The sequence below is a fragment of the Triticum aestivum genome, chromosome 4D, assembly GCF_018294505.1.
Source record: "Triticum aestivum cultivar Chinese Spring chromosome 4D, IWGSC CS RefSeq v2.1, whole genome shotgun sequence".
Taxonomy (NCBI): Eukaryota; Viridiplantae; Streptophyta; class Magnoliopsida; order Poales; family Poaceae; genus Triticum; species Triticum aestivum.
In genome coordinates, this window is record NC_057805.1 from 61,393,080 (window position 1) to 61,401,812 (window position 8,733).

Here is an 8,733-nt window from a genome sequence, read left to right on the forward strand (position 1 = left end):
ACTCCCGGATGTCCAGTGTCCCGACCACAGAACACTTTCAGCGGATGTCTGGCGCTAGCGGACGACCGGTCCCCCTGGAATCACCGGACGTCCGGTCCCTGGCTGTGTCCAGTTGCGGGCTGAGGCCCATGTACCCCTTCACTTCGCCCCCATTTGCACTATGACTATAAATAGGACACCCCCTCCTCCTAGTTAGGGTTAGCATTGGTTTAGCTCATATGTGAGATAGAGCTTTGCTCATCCATTACGGATCTACTCCACGAGAGAGACCACGGCCCCTCTACGGAGAAGATCCCCTTGGATTCAAGACCCCCTCTTGGGTGGCTCCATCAAGACCTCCTCACGGAGAAGAACCGGTTACCTTTGTATCATCCTTTGTTGATCGTGGATCTTGTATCTCCTCTCATGTTTCGAGGATCTAGCACATGTGTGATTGTTCTTGTTGGTTTGAGTGAGTCTCTCGTATTTTCCCTCATGTTTCCTCTCGTGTTCTTCGTGTTCTTAGTTGGGATCCGCTCCTTTCGTGAAAGATCGGCCATCTAGGGTTCCACCCTACATCATTAGGCTTTTGGCCTAACTTGGTAATCAGTCAGTAGCCTGGATAAAAGTCAGGGTGGTAGCTCACGGAGGCTCTCAGTGCAGATGCCTCGGCCTGCCGTGCAGCCACAACCACCGTGTTGTGAGCTCGGGCCTCGCTCTCAAGAACAAAACACGTTCCCTTGCTGTGATAATCAAAGAGAGCAGGCACATGCAAATATGTGTACACCACGGGTTCTTGGTTAAACAACAATTTATAGGTGAAGTTATGGATATCTCCTTTAAGGATCTTATGATGTTTCATAGCATCAAAGTCTAAATACTGCGTAGGTAAAATAGGGTCATAGGTCAGAGGCGAAACACCCAACTCTCTTGCTAAACGTGTGGCATAAATTCCACCATAGAAATAGCCACTATTAGCATTGTGTTGCAACCTGCGTGCAACAATCGCTCCAAGATTATAACTCCTATCACCGGTGAGAGCGGTGCGTATGAGGCTCAAGTCTGGAGCACAAAGTGTACTACAATCTTGTTTGCCTACTATACATTTTCCATTAAATAATGCAAAGTAATGAATTGCGGGAAAATGAATGCTCCTTATTCTACCTTGTGTCACTCCCCTCGTCTCACCATAGCAAAGGCTAGTAAAGAATGCTTGGAACTCAGACCTTGGTGGTTCGTCAAGCGAACCCCATAATGGGATTTTGCAGTGGTGAGTAAATCTCTCTAGTGAAATTGTAAATGAATTTTCATACAGTTTAAATGAAAACCTAGACTCACGGGGATGGAATTTAAATCCTTTGACAAATGATTCAGTGAGAGTGTGGTGTTGATTGCACTTATCTGAAATGTAGGGACCGAGACCGGAATTGTGAACATATTGCTCAAATTCCTCCTTAATGCCCACACGCACCATATAACTGTCGCATGGCCATAGGCATGTTTTGGTGGCGGCATCTCGTATGCAGCTTTCACTTGGTTCAACATAAGACCGGCGAATGGAACTGTCACTAGAAGATGCCTCCGAGGATCTCCTCTTCGAAGACCTCCTTCCGAAGAGGTTCATCATATTCGCGCACAATTTTTTGAAAATTTTTCGGTGACAAAAATTTATCAACAAAACTTTACAAGATTGATAGCAACTACTCATAGGGATACATAGAGGCCATAGCAAGCATTCAAACTACTTAGAACTCTAAGAATTCAACATGCAAGCTCATCTACAGCAGCACCAAGAGTAGCTAATTATTCAAAATATAAATCTCTAAAGCAAAAACTAACTGGACAAACGGAGGAGTCACATACCAAGCAACAATCCCGCGAAACAGTTTCGGAAACGGAGCTTCGAGCAAAGAGATTGAAATCCATGGGTTTGAGAGCAAGAACACAAGAGAGAGATCAATGGTGATTTTTTTCTGGAGGTAGGTGATGAAGTGGTACGAAGAGATAAGTAAGGGGGCCCACGTGGGGACCACAATCAACTAGGGCGCGCCTGGGGGTCCTGGCGCGCCCAGGTGGGTTGTGCCTACCTGGTGCACCTCCCTCTGATGTTATTTGCACCAAAAATTCTTAAATATTCAGAAAAATTTGTATTAAATTTTCAGGGCATTCTGAGAACTTTTATTTTTGGTCTTTTTTATTGCACGGGAAATTCAGAAAATAGACAAAACATGGCATTTTATTTTATTTAACTAATAAAAACAGAAAACAAAAGGTAGGGACAGAAGGTAGTGCTCACTAAATTCATCAACTTCATACCTCTTAAAATTGATCCATTAATAAGGTTGATCAAGTCTTATTAACAACCACTTTTGATTAGCATGAAACCGAAGAACTTCCGTAAATCACTAAGTTACCTCAACAGGGATATGAATGTCCCCAAAAATAAGCATTTCATATTTCTTTTTAACAGTAGGTAGAGGTAGTTGAAAACTTCCAATAGTGATTGTCAGAGATTTTTCAATAACATTAATACCATTCACTTGGAATTGTTTCTTCGGAAAATGCACCGAATGCTCATTACCATTGATATGAAAAGTGACCTTGCTTTTATTGCAATCAATAACAGCCCCTGCAGTATTCAAGAAGGGTCTACCAAGGATAATCGACATGTTGTCGTCCTCGGGCATCTCAAGTATAACAAAGTCAGTCAAAATAGTAACATTAGCAACAACAATGGGCACATCCTCACAAATACCGATAGATATGGCAGTTGATTTATCAGCCATTTGCAAAGATATTTCAGTAGGTGTGAGTTTATTCAAATCAAGTCTTTTATATAAAGAGAAAGGCATAACACTAACACCAGCTCCTAAATCACATAAAGCAGTTTTCACATAATTACTTTTGATGGAGCAAGGTATAGTTGGTATTCCCGGATCTCCAAGTTTTTTAGGTACTTCATCTTTAAAAGTATAATTAGCAAGCATGGTGGAGATTTTAGCTTCCAGTATTTTTCTCTTATTGGTGATGATGTCTTTCATGTACTTTGCATAAGGAGGCATTTTCAAGATATCAGTCAAGCGAGTACGCAAAAAGACTGGCCTCAGCATTTCAGCAAAGCGTTCAAACTCTTCATCATCTTTCTTTTTAGTTGACTTAGGTGGAAAGGGCATAGGTTTTTGAAACCACGGTTCTCTTTCTTTACCGTGTTTTCTAGCAACAAAGTCTCTTTTATCATATCGTGTATTCTTGGATTGTGGGTTATCAAGATCAACTGACGGTTCTATCTCAACATCATTGTCTGGTTCCTTATTATTTGTTTGAGTATTTTCATGAACCTCAAAATTATCCTTTTCATTATCAGAAGGTGAGTGTTCATTACCAGACCGAGTTTCATCATCAGAGATAGAAGTTTCATTATCATTATCAGGAGGTTTTTCTACTTCAGGTTCACTAGAAGCATGCAAAGTCCTATCATTTTTCTTCTTCTTTTTCTTTTTAGAAGGACTACGTGCATCAGTGTTAACTCTTTGAGAGTCTTGTTCAATTCTTTTTGGGTGTCCCTCAGGATAAAGTGGTTCCTGAGTCATTTTACCTCCTTTAGTTGCTACTCTAACAGCAAGTCATGTATGTTATTATTCATTTCATCTAGCAACTCTCTTTGAGATTTAGCAACTTATTCTAACTAAGTTTGAACCATAGAAGCATGCTTTCCCACACCTCTAACATCGTTTGAGATTCCAAATAACAAGTCACTCAAGCGAGCAATCATATCAGAATTGTATTTCAATTGTTTCATAACATTTGCATTGAAGTGATCTTGTTTTCTAATGTAGTTTTCAAACTCATAAAGGCATTGGCTAGGTTGCATATTGTGAGGATTATCATTATCATTGATTTTCATTAGAGAATTTACCTCTACCACCTTAGGTGGTGGTGTATCAAGCCCATGTATTTCTTCAATAGGGGGTAAATTTTTGACATCCTCAGCTTTAATACCTTTTTCTTTCATAGATTTCTTTGCCTCTTGCATATCTTCAGGACTGAGATATAATATACCCCTCTTCTTTGGAGTGGGTTTAGGCGGTGGTTCAGGAAGAGTCCAATCATCATAATTTTTCAATATGTTATTCAATAATTCTTTAGCTTGCCCAATAGTTTGTTCCCTGAAAACACAACCAGCACAATTATCTAGGAAATCCCTAGAAGCATCGGCTAGTCCACTATAGAAGATATCAAGTATTTCTTTTTTCTTAAGAGGATGATCAGGCAAAGCATTAAGCAATTCGCAAAGCCTCCTCCAAGCTTGTGGGAGACTCTCTTCTTTAATTTGCACAAAGTTAAATATTTCCTGTAAGTGTCGGGTGGTAGGTGCGACATATGCCAACGGGTGGCTTATCATTGTGGGAGCCAGTAAGACGTCGCTGGTGCTTGGAAACGGGATGAGGCGAAGACATGCTCGCCGGCGAATCTTACCCAGGTTCGGGGCTCTCCGTGGAGATAACACCCCTAGTCCTGCTCTGCGGGGTCTCCGCATGATCACTAGATCAGAAAGAGTAGCTACAAGTGCTCCTTGAGCTGTTGGGTTTAAGGGAGGAGAAGAGCAAGTCTAGCTCTCGCTTCCCTCTCTATATGGTGTGTGTGTAACTCTAAGAAGCCAACCCTTTGCATGGGTGCCCCGGGGGGTTTATATAGGCCTACCCCCCGGGGTACAATTGTAATCCGGCTGGGCGTGGGTCCCAGTCGTCAGCGTCTGCGCTCGCCGGCTTCTCCGCCGGCCATTGGGGCCCGCCGACTGGTGGGTCCCGCCGGCTGCCGGCCTCTTGGTCGACAGGCCGGCCCCACCGCCTGGGGGTCTTGTCGGCGGCTGTTTACTGTAGCCTCGCCCCTGATGACGAGGGCTTTGTCGAGGTAAGCGTGGCTACAGTGTGCCGCCTTGAGGGCTCTCACTGTAGCCTTGCCTCGTCTTGTCTCCTTAATGTGGCACATGTTTCGAGGGAAGGGGGTAGCCGGCTTCTGGGGGCCGGCTACGACCCTGGCCGACTGGGGGAGGCCGAGCCGCCTTCGTGCCTCTCTCTGGCTAAAGGGGCCCGCCGCCCGTGGGCCATATTGGCGTCTGTCATGGATGACGTTGAGGCCAGCATGGCTACAGTGCCGAGCCGGACGGGAGATGGCCGACCCGTACGGCGTCCTGTGGCCATGCCTGCTTGGGGATTCGGGGGTAGTGGGCCGCACTGTGGCCATACCCCGTCTTGTCACCATTATGTGGGCGTAGTTTTGGTGGGTGCGGTCTTGGCCGGCTTCTTGGAGTCGGCGCCCTTCATGGCCGGCTCTTGGGAGTCGGCGTTCTCCGTGGCCGGCTTCCTGGAGTCGGCCATCTCGTAGTTATCTTGGGGGAGGTTTCTGAGGCTGGGTCGCCTTCTCAGAGTCGACTCCGGGGGTTGCCGGCCGGGGGAAGGCGGCCCAATGCCTTGAATGCTTGAAGGCTCAAATGGCCTGATAATTTTTGAAGAGCCAGGGGTAGTCGGTTAGGCTACCCGTGGCCATTTACTCCGACAGTAAGGCAGCTTGTTTCTTATGAGCAGGGAAATATTTTTCAGAGAAGTAATAAATCATATCCTGGGGACTACGCACACAACCAGGAGCAAGACTATTGTACCAAGCTTTAGCATCACCCTTTAATGAGAACGGAAATGTCGGTGTACAAAAGGAGGGGCACACTTTTGTACCCCTTTACCTATGCACGGACAGTCGGAGCCGCGCCCACGGTCACACCAAGCAGAACAGGGGAGGTGAGCCAAGGTAAGACCGAAGCCCAAGATAACCAGAGCAACGCCAAGGCCAAGACCACAAAGAGCAGAGGGACGAAGCAGGTTCCCCCGGCAAGACCCTTGCTGGGGCAGCTCGGCCCACACCAACAGAGCGAGCCACCATTGAGCCCACGGTCTCCAATATCACGTTGGGCCAGGGCTCGGGAGGCACCTCCATGGTGGCATGCAGATCTTTGTGAAGACAAGGAACACTCAAGATCAGATGAGGATTAGAAGACGACGATCCTCGGCAGGATCCTTGCCGAGGAAGGCCACCAGACCCCCGGCAAGGCCCTTGCCGGGGACGACAGTGTTGTCGGTGTCAAAACCGGCGGATCTCGGGTAGGGGGTCCCGAACTGTGCGTCTAAGGCGGATGGTAACTGGAGGCGGGGGACACAATGTTTACCCAGGTTCATGCCCTCTCGGTGGAGGTAATACCCTACTTCCTGCTTGATTGATCTTGATGATATGAGTATTACAAGAGTTGATCTACCACGAGATCGTAGAGGCTAAACCCTAGAAGCTAGCCTATGATTATGATTGTTGTTGTCCTACAGACTAAACCCTCCGGTTTATATAGACACCGGAGGGGGCTAGGGTTACACAGAGTCGGTTACAAGGGAGGAGATCTACATATCCAAACGGCCAAGCATGCCTTCCACGCCAAGGAGAGTTCCATCCGGACACGGGACAAAGTCTTCAATCTTGTATCTTCATAGTCCAACAGTCCGGCCAAAGTATATAGTCCGGCAGTCCGAGGACCCCCTAATCCAGGACTCCCTCAGTAGCCCCTGAACTAGGCTTTAATGACGATGAGTCCGGCGCGCAGATTGTCTTCGGCATTGCAAGGCGGGTTCTTCCTCCGAATACTCCATAGAAGATTTTGAACACAAGGATAGTGTCCGGCTCTGCAAAACAAATTCCACATACCACCGTAGAGAGTATAATATTTCCACAAATCTAATCTGCTGACAACTTTTCATAACGTGACGTTCTGCCGTGGTCTGGTCATGACGAACCGTTTTTCCCAGCCTGCCACTGCACGTGTTGCGAGGCGGTTTTATTGGCACATCTTGTCGAAGCAGAGATCGTGTCCCTCTTATCACGGGATTCTCATCAATACGGGTGTGGGTAACCCAATCGTGCCCGCTGGTATGACTCCTCGATTTTAGGCAAGTTCCAGACGGTCGCGCGGAGGGCGCTTGATATTCACCCTCTTTATAAAGGGGCCAAGGCCTGTCCTTTTCTTCTCGCGCTCGATCCTTCCCTTCCCCCACCTCGAATCCCAACACCCAAGGCGGAGGCTAAGCGCTTCAGACCTTCAATCATGTCCGGATCCAACCTTCAAGGCCGGTGGGTGGCCTCCTCCGTCACAGAGGAGGACATCAAGAAGCTAAGAGAAGCCAGGTATCTGACCGCCGAAATCTCGCACAGGCTGCCTGCTCAAGGGTAGGTCATCCCCACTCCCGAACCCAAAGAGAGTGTCGTATTTGTTTCCCACTTCCTCCGAGGGCTAGGCTTTAGTCTTGATCCCTTTGTTAGAGGGCTTATGTTCTACTACGGGCTCGATTTCCATGATCTGGCTCCGGATTCCATCCTTCACATCTCGTCGTTCATCGTCGTGTGTGAAGCCTTACTCCGCATCACCCCACACTTCGGTTTATGGCTCAAGACCTTCAATGTGAAGCCGAGGATGATCGATGGGCGACACGCAGAGTGCGGAGGTGCCATAATAAGCAAAGGTACCGATGCTCCATGGACAGAGGGTTCCTTCCTGGAGATGTCCAACTTATGGCAGCGGGAGTGGTTTTACATCACGGCTCCCCGAAGTACTAAGTGGGAAGCTGCCCCCGCCTTCCGTTCGGACCCCCACCACAACTGGCGTCGTGGGTCAACAAGGGGCTGGACTGGGGGCCAGTTAATGACGTGCCGACACTGCAGAATCGCATCCGAGATCTCCTTGAGAGAGATGTCAGCCTTGTCAAAGTAATGCAGGTCATGCCAGTTCGTCGGGTCCTGCCATGCCAACGTCGACCTCTCCATATGTGGGAGTTCAACCCGGAAGGACCGCGAACTATTCAGCAATTCTTCGGTGTGACGCTCGAAGGGATGTATGGATTGTTCTTCGGACCACGAATAAAGTGTCCGGACACCACCGAGGATGCGGGTCTAAACTGCAATCGTCCAGATACCCAGGTAAGTAGTTCTGCGGCCGAACATGCTGTGTTTTTGTTTATCACAACATCATTCTGAAAAGTCGCTTTTTGACCAGGACTGGATAAAAAAGGCGAAGATGATCAGGTGTTCGGCCCCCCTTCTCGAAGGCTCACCGGATCCTGTACTAGCCAGAATGCTAGAGCTTGCGCCTTATCAAGCGCCATCAGGGGAAGATAAAGGGGAGAATAAAGAAGCCGAAAGCGGGCCTCACTCATTATTCATCCAAACCGGGGGAATTAGTGCCTCCGCGAAGGAGTATAACCGAGGAGAAGAACCCAAAATTCCCCCTCCCCGAGGAAGGAAGAGGACCGCCTCTGAAGACGTGGAAACAATGGTTTCCAAACGAGGGAAGAAACCTTCGCCAGGGAGCCCTGCCCCGGAGGGCATCTTTACTGCCCAGCGCCCGCAAGGGGCTCAGCCCTCCACCGAGCTGTAAGTAAACAAAAGTACTTTATAGTAAATATATCCTGCTTCATCTCTGAGGACAATAACCGAGATGCATGTCTTGCAGTTCGGACCATAGCCCTTCTCAACAGAGTTCGTCTTCGGGGATCTTCTTCCGGAGATGATGGAGAGTGAAACGCCTCCCCGTGCCTCCCCGCCTCATGAGGCGGACGACCCTGAGGTGTCGTCACGGAGGATTTCTCCTGATCCACCAAGGCCAGAAGGTAACCCTTCGGCCACCCGAAGTCCGCAGTATTCGGGTCCTAAGGAGAACAACAGAAA